Here is a 14,248-nt window from a genome sequence, read left to right as displayed (position 1 = left end):
TGAAGCCCATTGACGAGTCTTTTCAGCTAGCTCGATAAATTCGTCAAAACACACATCTGGGTCTGATGAGATTTCAATGTTGTTGTAGTAATAAGATTCGTTCAAGACTTGTGAAAGCAGATTTTAGACTTAATTTTAAATAAAAAAAAATATAGGAAACTTAAATAAAAGTGATATGAAAAATATGGAGAAGACTGGGGCTATGGATTCCACTAATTACCAATATAAAAGTGATTTATATTTTTTAATTATTATTATGAAAATCCTTCATTCAAATTGATTCTTAATATTGCAAAAGTTGATTTCTTAGAAATAACAATTGTAAATCGAAAGTATGGGACATCAAAACCCTAGGCTAGCATGATCCATCGATTGAAATAACAATTGTTTAACAAAAACCATTTTATCTAATTATTTATCAAGGCAAATAATCATATAATAATTGCATAAATTAAATAAAATAGAGATTACAACATTTCATTGGTGAAATAGCTTCCTCCGTCGCCCCAGAGGATGGGTTTAGCTCATCATTGTATAAACTTGCTCAAAATATTGATTCATGCACAAAATTTGTTTACAAAGATGAAATGGAGAGAAAATAATGAAAATTGGGTGTTTGAAACGTTTATAATTGTTGCAAAACACTGTTACAAAGAACGATAAAAAAGAACTGTTGTTGTTATATCTCCGCGACCCTCGTGTGGCTGTCGTTTTCACTGTAGCATATAAGACTGCTCTGTGTGCATCTTATGTTCTTCGTGTTCTTCAGCAGCAGCAGAAATGGTGGTTCTCTGGTGCGATTTTTATCTCTTATGTTGTTGCTCTCCGCCTCTCCCAAACTCTCCGTCACTTCTATGTGATCCTAGGAACCTATTTATACATCATTGCGACATTGAATCTCCCAAAATCTCTTTATTTAATCCTATTATTTCTTTTATTCTCGAAAATATATTGTTTCCAAAAATCGTTTTCCTGCGCGTCTACAGCTGTATTTCTTTCCTTCTATACCTTCTTCACGCTCCATAATATCGATCAACTCTTCCAAGCACGTGCAGTACACGTTTAAATTCCTCACAACTCGTGCAAGCTCATGTTTTTCCTCCAACTCCCTGTTTGGATTAAACCAAGTTATCCAGCCAAATTTGATCGAAACAAACACCCATACTAGCTCTGTTAGGACATTTCACAACTACCCATGAAGTTTCAGCGATTGAATCACACAAAAACTCCTCCAAACATTCGATCGAAATTCTGCCAGTGAAGTGAAATGTTTTCCCGCTAAAATTGTTTTTTTTTTTTGAATTTGAGAAGAAGATGTCCTCCCCCTAATCCTGTACGGGTTTCCCTTTAGCACTTGCCTTATGGGGTGCAAATAGTAATTTTTGGGCGTAATCAGTAATTTTTCTGGGGTTTCTTCGGCACATTTTTGGGGTGCTTCCGGTGCATTTCTGGGGTGCCTTTAGTACTTTATCCTGGGGTGTAAAACACCACTTTTCGAGCCAATTTTGCCGCAAGAGCTTATTTCTCTGTAAATACCTACAAAGACATAAAATAACAAAATAAATACAAAATCGAGCACTAACAATACATACAATTGAGACATATTAGACACATAAATGCGTCTATCAACACCCCCAAACTTATTATTTGCTAGTCCTTGAGAAAGTCAAAACTACAAAATAAAAATGACTAAACTTAGCACGTGCAGCAAGCCGTTAAACCGCTAGGTGGCCCTAGCGGCGGAGTGTTGTATCCGGAGGGTTTACCAGAGGTGTACCCACAAAACCTTTACTCCATATCCTATCTATATACGCAGAACCTTGGAAGGCACTAAATAATCTCCTTGGTTGGCATACTCTCATTGACTATAGGAGGAAGTACCCTGTTGCGAAATTCCAATTGTTGTACACGAGTTTGCACTCAGCATACTAAAATTCATATATAAGTGACAGAGCTCTACTCAGATAGTTTCTGTACATCATAACCGGAGTCAACCAATCACATGGAAAGATTAAGAAGATGGATAAAGAGATGGTTAAAAGTGAACGGTGTTTCCCATATCTGTCTGAAGGCCTCAGCCAAAGTGAACCTATCCTAATGGACTGAGATACCGGTCTGACTAATATCAACACATCTGGCATATACAAGGGAACCAGTGGTCAATAAACCTAACTCTAGGTCAACACAACTTGCATATACAAAGGCACTAGTGGTCGACTTTATTGAATTTATTCCGGTTGGTCTAATGGTCTGGTCTCATTTTTTTTTGTGGTATCTCAATCACTCTATTCCACCCTAGCAAAGATAACAACTTGAATCGTGTGCCCCACCAAATCATTTAAAAAATAAAAACAGAAGGATTAGGATTCAACGAGATATGGCGAAACTACCATGTTTTTTTTAATTCTAACACCTGAGCTATGTGCTTTTATGAATAGACTCTTTAGATGTTTCCATCTAATCAGATTGGTTCCTCAACTCCTACAACCAAGATGTTCCCATCCACTTAGATTGGTTAGTGCCAATATTAATAAGCATAAATTTCTAGGCTCTGGAGTTTATTTATTGCAACTAAAAGCTAACAAAAAGTTTCTTCCCCACCCCCAAACTTAAATCTAACATTGTCCTCAATGTTTCTAATGAAAGAGCAATACCAAACAGTAAAGTATCATGAGGAATTAGTAAAGAGAGAAGTCGGAAAGATAGTACCTGGGTGAAGAGAGAAATCAAAAACTAATATACAACATACAATCGCCTCGATGGTCAATCAAGGGTAAACAGGGTCCTCCAGAGGGACCTCCTCAATATCACCTGTAGGAAAGGGCTGTAAAAAGTGTTTCAATCTCTGACCGTTAACCTTCGAAGAACTACAACCATCCGGTGTCTCGATCTCAACAACTCCATGAGGAAATACAGTGCGAACAATAAAAGGACCCGTCCACCGAGAACGTAACTTCCCAGGGAAAAGATGTAAGAGGGTATCATACAGAAGAACTTTTTGACCTGGAGAAAATGACTTTCTTAAGATATTTCTATCATGCACAAGTTTCATTTTGTTCTTATACTCCTTAGCACTAACATAAGCATCTCTACGAATCTCTTCCAACTCATTGAGCTGGAGTTTCCTATGGTCTTCTGCCTTGTCGAGTGAAAAATTTAGCTGCTTAACAACCCAATAAGATCTATGTTCTAACTCAACAGGTAAGTGACATGCCTTGCCATAAACAATCCAATAAGGCGACATTCCGATGGGGGTCTTAAACGCAGTACGGTAAGCCCATAAGGCATCAGTAAGCCTAGACGACCAGTCTTTCCGATTAGGATTAACTGTTTTCTCTAATATACGTTTTATCTCCCTATTGGAAAATTCTACCTGACCACTAGTCTGTGGATGATACGTGGTAGCTACCTTATGTGTAATACCATATTTTTTTATCAAAAGCCTAAAAGGTCCATTACAAAAGTGCGACCCTCCATCACTAATTATAGCTCGCGGTGTACCAAAACGTGTAAGTATATTATTTTTCAAGAACTCAATCACAACCCTATAGTCATGGGTTTTACACGCAGCCGCCTCAATCCACTTAGAGACATAGTCTACAGCTACAAGGATGTATAAGTTACCGAAAGAATTAGGAAATGGACCCATAAAGTCAATACCCCACATGTCAAATACCTCCACAACTAAAATAGGGTTCAAGTGAATCATGTTCCTACAGGAAATGGTTCCTAATTTCTGGTAACGTTCACAAGTCACACAGTAACTGTGGGAGTCTTTAAACAACGAAGGCCAATAGAATCCACACTGCAATATCTTAGCAGCAGTTTTCGTAGCACTAAAGTGAGCCCCACAAGCGTGATCATGACAAAAGGAAATAATACTGGACTGGTCACTCTCAAGTATACATCTCCTAATAATCTGGTCTGGACAATACTTAAACAAATAAGGATCATCCCAAAAGAAGTGCTTAACCTCAGCTAAAAACCTCGAACGATCTTGTTTACCCCAATGTTGGGGCATTCGACCAGTAAAAGATAGTTCACTATATTCGCATACCAAGGTAATTGGGTAACAAAGAACAATTGTTCATCAGGAAAGCTATCCCTTATAGGAAGGGAATCATCAGGGGAACTAACAACTAGCCTAGACAAGTGGTCTGCTACAACATTTTCGGCACCCTTTTTGTCTCTAATGTCTGGAGAAAACTCTTGCAACAAAAAATCCACCTAATCAATCTAGGTTTTGTATCCTTCTTAGACAAAAGATATTTCAAAGCAGCATGATCAGTATATATGATGATCTTAGAACCTAAGAGATAGGGTCTAAACTTGTCTAAGGCAAACACAATGGCTAACAGTTCCTTCTCGGTAGTGGTATAGTTCAACTGGGCATCATTCAGAGTTTTGCTAGCATAGTAAATCACATGAAGTAATTTGTTTTCTCGCTGACCTAGCACAACACCAATAGCATAATCTGAAGCATCACACATGATCTCAAAGGGTAGGTTCCAGTTGGGTGCCTGGACTATGGGGGCGGTAGTGAGTAAATTCTTAAGCTTCTCAAAAGCCTCTAAACAAGCATCATCAAAGACAAACTTAACATCTTTTGCAAGAAAATTGCAAAGAGGTCTAGAAATTAGGCTAAAATCCTTAATGAATCGACGATATAAAAACCTGCATGCCCTAAGAATGACCTAATATCTCTTACGGTTTTTGGGACCTGTAAAGTCTTAATAAGGTCAACTTTGGCTTTATCTACCTCTATACCCTTAGAAGATACGATATGCCCTAAAACAATTCCTGAACGAACCATGAAGTGACATTTCTCCCAATTAAGCACTAAATTCTTTTCCTTACACCTAGTCAACACTAGTGACAAATGATGCAAGCACTCATCGAAAGACGAACCAAACACTGAAAAATCATCCATAAAGACCTCTAAGAACCGTTCTACCATGTCAGAAAATATGCTCATCATGCAACGCTGAAAAGTCGCAGGGGCATTACAAAGCCCGAAAGGCATGTCTATACGCAAAGGTACCAAAGGGACAGGTAAAAGTGGTTTTTCCTGGTCTTCTGGGGCAATAACGATCTGATTATATCCAGAATAGCCATAAAAAGCAGTAGTGACTATGTCCAGCTAATCTCTCTAGCATCTGGTCGATGAAGGGAAGGGGAAAGTGGTCCTTCCTAGTGACCTTGTTCAATTTCCTATAGTCAATACAAACACGCCAACCCGTGGTCACTCGGGTCGGGATTAACTCATTGTTATCATTTGGACTACAGTAATACCGATTTCTTGGGTACAACTGAACGGGGCTGACCCACTTACTGTCTGAAATGGGGTAGATAATGCCTGCATCTAACAACTTAAGGACCTCGTTTCGAACTACCTCTTTCATATTAGGGTTTAGTCGACGTTGCATCTCCCTAGAAGGTTTGGTATCACTCTCTAAATAGATCTGATGCATACAAACAGTGGGACTTATACCCTTAATGTCAGCTATGGTCCACCCTAAAGCTTCCTTGTTGTTTTGAAGATGGTTACTAGCCTACTTTCCTGTACTATCCAAGACGGAAGAAATAATCACAGGTAAAGTCTCAGACGGGCCTAAAAACCATATTTCAGGGAATCTGGCAATGGTTTTAGGTCCAACTTAGGAGGCTCTTCTAACGAAGGAACTAGGGTAGACTTAGAAACTGGTAGTGGTTCGACTTAGGTTTCCATCCATTACTAGTATCTAACAAAGGGGTTGAATCTAACAAAGCATTCACCTCATTAATCACATTATCATCATCAAAATCAATCCCAAAGTGAGCTAGGCATTTCTTAATGGATCTTCTAACAAAGTGTTTGGTAATGACTCCTCGACTAATGTTCCTATCATGTTCACCTCTTCTATGTTCGAGTCATCTAGTTCAGAGGGTAGCTTACTAATATTAAAAATGTTCAGCTCAATAGTCATATTACCAAAAGACAATTTCATAATACCATTTCGACAGTTAATGATGCATTGGATGTAGCTAAAAACGGGCGACCTAAAATTACCGGTATCTGGTTCTCTGGGTCAGGGACAGGTTGGGTATCTAGGATAACAAAATCCACTGGATAAATAAACTTGTCAACCTCTATGAGAACATCCTCGATCACACCACGAGGAATTTAACGGACCTATCAGCTAACTGAAGTGTCATCTGGGTAGGTTTCATCTCACCAAGTCCTAGCTTAAGGTACACATGATATGGTAGTAAGTTCACACTAGCTCCTAAGTCAAGCAACGCTTTCTCAACACGGTATTTACCTATTGTGCAAGAAATGGTAGGGGACCCTGGGTCTTTATACTTAGGAGTAGTGGTATTCTGAATAATAGAACTCACCTGACTAGCTAGAAAGGCTTTCTTCTGGACATTAAGCTTTCGCTTTCGCGTACACATATCCTTGAGAAACTTGGCATAAGAGGGAATCTGCTTAATTGCATCTAGTAGTGGAAGGTTGATAGTTACCTGCTTAAAAACCTCCAATATATCATTAAAATTGGACTCCCTCTTAGTTGGAACTAGCAGCTGTGGGAATGGGGCTCTAGGGACAAATCCGGGCTCAATATGACCCTCATTGGTCTCTTTAGAGACTCTATCAGTCTCCTCAGTTTCTGGTTCAGAAGGGTGAACTCAGCATGTTCACTATCAGGCATGGAAACCTTGTTGTCTATCACTCTACCACTCCTAAGGGTTTTAATAGCATTCACATGATCAGATGGTCTTTCACCTATTTCATTAATTCCTCTAGGGTTGGGTTGAGTCTGACTAGGAAACTTACCTCTTTTTTAAAGACTCATTTATCTGACTAACCTGGGTTTTCAACTCGGAAATAGCCTGAGAGTTAGCCTGACCTATTCTCTTATTTTCTTCTAAACCTTGAGCAACAGATTGCTGAAACTGCACAGTGTTACGAGTTAACAAGCAAGAGACTCTTCTAAACTCATAATCTTCTTATCCGAAGGGTTCTGAAACTGTGCCGGAGCTGAAGGATTATTATATAGCCAAAACCTGGGGGAACCTGAGCATTACTAGACTGACCTTGATTCTGGCCCTTGGACCAAGAAAGGTTTGGATGGTTTCTCCAGCCAGGGTTATAGGTTTCTGAATATGGGTCAAACTTCTGTCGGTTATCAAACCTAGTGTTGTTATAAAGAGCATTGGCTTGCTCTTCAACAGCATGGCCTTCCCAAAAAGGCTCATTTCTTCCACTACTACCACTAGAATGACCTAATTCTAAGGCTTCTAACCTTTTGGCTATAGCTGCTATTTTGGCATTGACTCATGAGATCCTTCTACCTATTAACATTTCCTCTACTTAGAAGAATTGTTTTCTGGGGTTCCCTACTATTTTCCCATTGTTGGGTCTTATCGGCGATTTCATTCAAAAATGTCATCGCTTCATCAACAATTTTATTCTCAAACCCACCTGTGCATAAGGACTCAACCATGGTTGTTGTTGAATAATCTAAACCCTCGTAGAGGATCTGAACTAACCTAACCTAACCTTCTCCAAACCATGATGAGGACATTGAGATATCAAGTCATTGAACCTTTCTAAGTACCTATATAAAGATTCTCCCTCTTTTTGGGCAAAAGTACATATTTGTGTCCTAATAGACGATGTTTTATGCCTTGGGAAAAACTTATATATAAAGGCAGAAGTAAGTTGGTCATAGGTTTCAATTGACTCAGAGTCCAAACTATACATCCAAGATTTGGCTTTATCTTTTAAGGAAAAGGGTAATAACCTAAGTTTCAACGCATCATCACTTAGGTTTTTAATTTTCAGAGTACTACAAACTTCCTCAAATTCCCTAACATGAATATAGGGGTTCTCATTCTCCTTCCCTAAAAACATTGGGAGCATCTGTAAAGTCCGAGGTTTCAGTTCATAATTTTCCTCGGTTTCAGCTAACTTGATACAAGACGGACGAGAGGTCCTAGTTGGGTCTAGCAAAGCTTTCAAAATTGACATTTCTGGCACTACCAAAGGACTTGGAGTACTAGGGGTACTTTCCTCACGAAGAGACAGATTCTCAAAACTGAAGTTTCCAAAAACGGGGCTCTCAAAAGAAGAGTCTTCGAGCTCCCCACCTTCACAAGAAGAACTACTAGGTTTGTCACTAATCAAACGAACTAGAGTGTTTCTTTTCCAAGACCGTTTAAAAACATCGGGCATACACTAGAAAAACAAAATTAAAAAGAAAAGTCCTAAAAAGGAAGGGATGTTTTATGCAAACACAAACAAGGCTGACTCCACCACAGCAAACCTACTGATTCTAGCAAACAAAAAGCATGATGGATCCACTTAGATTGTTTCTAGACCAGCTTCTAATCCTTCGAACGGCAATTCGTTACAATTTAAGCAAACCCCTCTGGAACCAATCCGAGTTAAAGTAAGTTGAATAGAGACGAGGGAAGCTCGGTGGAGCTTTGATACCCAAGGCCTCACCGGTATTACAAGGCGGCGCAGTCACGCATTCAACTTACAGAAACCTTCAAGAACTTCGAAGTATGCTTAAAAGAGTAACCAATATTTTTCTAATGACTTTCCTGTTAAGCTCGTTACCCTATCGGTCTCGTTCTAGTCAAAATTTTAGGCTTAGGTTCGCGTTTCCCTTTACTAGGAAATTAAAGCAGTCGTTTTCAAGTCCTCAACATATATGCATACGAAGGAAGACAGTAACTCGCTGACAGGGGATTCACGAGTGTTTTTTCGACAAACTTACCTCCCGTACCAGACGGGGGATGAACCTTTGTAGTCGACTCGGGCCACGACTCCTATGTCATGTACGAACCCGAGGGGTCGAGGTGATATCGTAATCATCGTCCTTCTCTGCAAACAGTTTATATTTAAACTACCCTTCCGTAGGGTTTAAAAAGTAATGTACCAAAATTTAAAGTCCAAAGTCCAAAAATATAAAGTGCAAAAGAAAAAGAAAGTCTAAAAAAAATAAAAATCTACAAAAATAAAAATGTCTCTTTTTTTTTTCTCTCTCTTTAAAAAAAAAAATCTTCTTCTTTCGCTCCTTTCGCTTTGCCTTTTACTCGAAGTCTTTAAGTGTTCACCAAAAGCTTTGGCAAAATTTTCTTTCGCTCCAAATTCCGAATTCTGTAATAAAAAGACAAAAACCTAAAAACGTAAAGAAGAACAAATAAAAATAAAAACCTAAAAAAAAATCTAAAAACTCTAGCTTAAAGACAAGTCCACGTCGGCGGCGCCAAAAATTGATGAGATTTCAATGTTGTTGTAGTAATAAGATTCTTTCAAGACTTGTGAAAGCAGATTTTAGACTTAATTTTAAATAAAAAAGAATATAGGAAACTTAAATAAAAGTGATATGAAAAATATGGAGAAGACTGGGGCTATGGATTCCACTAATTACCAATATCAAAGTGATTTATATTTTCTAAATATAATTATGCAAATCCTTCATTCAAATTGATTCCTAATATTGCAAAAGTTGATTTTTTAGGAATAACAATTGTAAATCGAAAGTATGGGACATCAAAACCCTAGGCTAGCATTCTTCATCAATTGAAATAATAATTGTTTAACAAAAACCATTTTATCTATTTATTTATCAAGGCAAATAATCATATAATAATTGCATAAATTAAATAAAATAGAGATTACCACATTTCATTGGCGAAATAGCTTCCTCCGTCGCCCCAGAGGATGGGTTTAGCTCATCATTGTATAAACTTGCTCAAAATATTGATTCATGCTCAAAATTTGTTTACAAAGATGAAATGGAGAGAAAATAATGAAAATCGGGTGTTTGCAACGTTTATAATTGTTGCAAAACAGTGTTACAAAGAACGATAAAAAAGAACTGTTGTTGTTGTATCTCTGCGACCCTCGTGTGGCTGTCGTGTTCACTGTAGCATATAAGACTGCTCTGTGTGCGTCTTATGTTCTTCGTGTTCTTCAGCAGCAGCAGAAATGGTGGTTCTCTGGTGCGATTTTTTTCTCTTTTGTTGTTGCTCTCCGCCTCTCCCAAACTCTCCGTCACTTCAATGTGATCCTAGGAACTTATTTATACATCATTGCGACAACTCTCAGAATCTCTTTATTTAATCCCATTATTTCTTTTATTCTCGAAAATATATTGTTTCCAAAAATCGTTTTCCTACGCGTCTGTAGCTGTATTTCTTTCCTTCTATACCTTATTCACGCTCCAGAATATCGATCAACTCTTCCAAGCACGTGCAGTACACGTTTAAATTCCTCACAACTAGTGCAAGCTCATGTTTTTCCTCCAACTCCCTGTTTGGATTAAACCAAGTTATCCAGCCAAATTTGATCGAAACAAACACCCATACTAGCTCTGTTAGGAGATATCACAACTACCCATGAAGTTTCAGCGATTGAATCACACAAAACTCCTCCAAACATTCGATCGAAATTCTGCAAGTGAAGTGAAATGTTTTCCCGCCAAAATTGGTTTTTTTTTTTTTTTTTGAATTTGAGAAGAAGATGTCCCCCCCCCTAATCTTGTACGGGTTTCCCTTTAGCACTTGCCTTATGGGGTGCAAATAGTAATTTTTGGGCGTAAATAGTAATTTTTCTCGGGTTTCTCTGGCACATTTTCGGGGTGCTTCCGGTGCATTTCTAGGGTGCCTTTAGAATTTTATCCTGGGGTGTAAAACACCACTTTTCGAGCCAATTTTGCCGCAAGAGCTTATTTCTCTATAAATACCTACAAAGGCATAAAATAACAAAATAAATACAAAATCGAGCACTAACAATACATACAATTGAGACATATTAGACACATAAATGCGTCTATCAGGGTCTTGATGGGTAAATTCTCCACCACTAATTGTTTCTACCTGCATTCTGGTTTCACTATCTAGGCCCTCATATAAAATTTGAGCCATGTGGCCTTTCTCAAAGCCATGATGTGGGCATTGGTATAACAATTCCTTAAACCTTTCTATGTACTCATGTAGGCTCTCACCTATTTTCTGCTTAAAGGTTTGATAGACTTCCTAACAGCAACAGTCTTGTGGTGTGGGTAGAACTTCTTAACAAAGGCCTCTACAAGGCCATCCCAGGTGGTGATTGTTTTAGAGGGAATCAAATGGTACCACTCATTGGCTCTCTCTTCAAGGGAAAAAGAAAACAAACGCAACTTAAGTACATCTCTGGTGACGTTCGAATAATTCATTGTGCCACAAATCATCTCGAAGTCTCTTACATGGGTATATGGGTTTTCATTCTCTATTCCCCTAAATTTTGAAGCATGCTAAATTTCCCAGGTTTAATGTCAAACTTAACGGTAGTGGCCGGTAAAACAACTCCTGGGTCACGTACCACTCTAGATGGGTTCATCCTATCTCTAAGGGTTTTGGTCGGCGGGGCTTCATCATCACTAACCATGTCGACAAAAATAGAATTACCACCTAAATCCGTGTAACGTGTCGGACTCAAATTAAAAAGGTCGTTTTCAACAAGTCTATCTCCTACCCGTTTCCAACGTCGCATACACAAGCAAAAAATACTAGTGAAGCAAGTAAATCGTGCACATGCAAATGCAGGGTTTATTAAATTAGGTTCGCTTGGGTTACCTCTGCAAAATATACCTAAAAGTACGAGGCTGAGGCTTGTGGAATTTCGGCTGGTAACTCCCATAAGGCCCAAGGCACGAGTTCAGCGTACTTTTCCACAGGTTTCCTAAATTCGGTAATTCTGACGATGCAGTATGGTGTGTGCAACGTGTATTTTTTTTAAAAAAAATAATTTTATAACGAAAATATATACAAATGGAAAAACAAAAAGAATAAATAAAAATTTGGGCTTTATTACTTACCTCTTTTGGTAGGAAATTCCACAATAAATGTTGAATATTACCTGCACAATAAAAACAAGAAAATACCCAAGTAAAATAAAATAAAATAAAATAAAATTAAACAAAACTAAAAAAAAGAAATAAAAATAAAAATCTAAACCTAACCTAAAGGCAAGTCCGCGTCGGCAGCGCCAAAAACTGATGTAGATTTTATAAGTGGTAAGAAATGGATTCGATTCTCGGACTCTTCAAAGATTTGGTTTTAGGACTAATGAAGGAAAAAACAAATACTAAACAAGAATTGCTAAAATAGACCAAAAGATTGATATGGTGATTTGTATTCAAATAGGGCGAAAATCCAGGATTTCGAGATTCCACCGCTATTGTGTATACTAGAATGTTAAATAATTAAAATTTCTCCGGAAATATCAAGACGATTTAGGACACAAAGTACGTTTCGGAAAATAAATCGTTTAGATTAATAAAAATTCTTAAATGACTAATAATTTTCTTCACTAGTATGCTGGTCTCTATGATAGATATATAACTCATTAGTCAAGCATTAGGACACGTAAAGATTAATTATTATCGTTACTACACAAGAATATAAGGGCCATGGAGAAACGATAGTATAGAAAATAATCTAAAACACTCTAGCATACATAATATGGTTTCCTCTCTAATCCTAGAAAAATAATTTAGCTACTCATAACTGAAAGTAATAATGCAAAAGAATTAACGAAATTCATTTTTATTCAACTCAAATGGACTTACAGAGTTTGCCTATTTTATATCCAACTTCCCGTATGCTCACTTTCAATTACAAGAATGATAGGTGTTAAGATCAAAATAAATACAAAGACGGGACAAAAGATCACCACTCGCACCAATCTCTCCAAACTCCAGCTCCCCCGTGAACATATAAGGCCCCCCATTTTATACTCTTTCAATCCAAGGTGTCTTCAAAATGATGTCGACATCATGTTACCTGCTCACGCCACTAAGACCTTTGTTAATCTTGGTAAGAATATATATTGTTGACTTATTATATTGCATTCTTTCCTTGCATGCACATGGTGCCTTTGGTGCAAAACAAATTTGGAGAAGATTTTATAACTTCAAATTATTCTTCCATTTGTGATTGTGGAACATTCGTGGGATCCATGAAAAGCACGTGGCAACAACATTTCTAGCTCATGTCCGTTCGCTCTTCCAACTCTACGGCACATGCATTAGTACTCGATCTCACCAACTCTTTAGCTGCGTTGCCATACCCACATGCCGTTAGTATATGGTAAGTCCATCCAAATGGCATATTCAACTAATATTGACCTCTGCCCTTAGTGATTCTTGGTGAATGATGAGTGCTTCGGGCTTCTTTAGAGAAAAAAGTTGATTCGGCCAATGACGCTTCTTCGGTGGTGAAGTACTCCCACAACGACTTTGCCATCTCGTACTAGTTCAGTGGTGTCATGTAATATCTGGATTACCCTTCATTTGTTGGGTGAAATTCCGTGTTTTAGTTCCACTAAGTTTTATTTTATTAAATTCCGTAAAACTAAAAAAAAAAACATCAAATTGTACAAAATAGAGAACTAAACAATTGTAAATTGAGATGTAAAAATGTCGTGTTTACACACTCATCACCGGCGTTAGTCAATCAAATCAATCGAAAACAAAAGATAAACTGCAATTATCTAGTTTCCCGCCAACGGTACTAATAGAGCTTTTCAATCCCAAACAAGTCTTTAAACTGAGTGGCCCGTAAGAGATTTCGCCTCATTAGGTTACTCTCCTCTCCGAATAGGCGGCTCGAAATGAAAACTTTGATATTTATAGACCAAGGAAGTTTGTACACCAAGAAATTTCCAAAACCTAAAATATTCTCAAGATATGCGATATATTCCAGATTCGGTTTTCATAATTCCTGGAAATGATTTGTCCAAATAATTACCGAAAATCTCTTAGAAAATTTTCAACTAGCAAATGCACATATTAATTTTTATTTTCCAAAAATAAAATTAAAAACCTGAAATAAAAGATTCTCAATTTATTTTATTCGATCCGGAATTTTCTTTCTTTAGCTATTAAGGAATAACTTTGAACAATTAAAGATAAGCGTTACTGCACACGTTCAAAGTATGTCGACATCTTTACTTTGTAAGTCCTCTTTCATACTTACAATCTTGAAACTTATTTGCCACACTTCCAAACAAGTTTAGAATTGGTTCACCTGACTTTCAAGAACTACGTGATTGATCAAGAACACTCAATCACCAAACATGGGTTTCACGGTTCTACCAAAACAAGTTTCGGTTCTACCTCCATGTGAGTACTTTGCATAGTCACGCTAGTTACCAAAATTCGGTTGACTAGGTACTAGGATCGGTTCCCCACATATATATGGTATCTAA

The 14,248-nt window shown here is 37.7% G+C and overlaps 1 long non-coding RNA gene across 2 annotated transcripts; it reads right to left on the bottom strand.

Moving 5' to 3' along the window:
* Nucleotides 1-10,504: 10,504 nt before the first annotated feature.
* LOC113320397 lies at nt 10,505-12,903 on the bottom strand. Of its 2 annotated transcripts, XR_003346081.1 has the most exons (3): nt 12,609-12,903; nt 11,856-11,896; nt 10,505-10,742 (listed from the first exon to the last, which is right to left on the bottom strand). It is a non-coding gene; the product is annotated as an uncharacterized LOC113320397 (long non-coding RNA). The 2 variants fall into 2 exon arrangements; XR_003346080.1 differs by having other exon boundaries at nt 11,856-12,903.
* Between the last annotated feature and the right edge of the window lie 1,345 nt (nt 12,904-14,248).

This window comes from Papaver somniferum, chromosome 11 (assembly GCF_003573695.1).
Source record: "Papaver somniferum cultivar HN1 chromosome 11, ASM357369v1, whole genome shotgun sequence".
Classification (NCBI taxonomy): Eukaryota; Viridiplantae; Streptophyta; class Magnoliopsida; order Ranunculales; family Papaveraceae; genus Papaver; species Papaver somniferum.
This window is presented reverse-complemented; position numbering and strand designations above follow the sequence as displayed.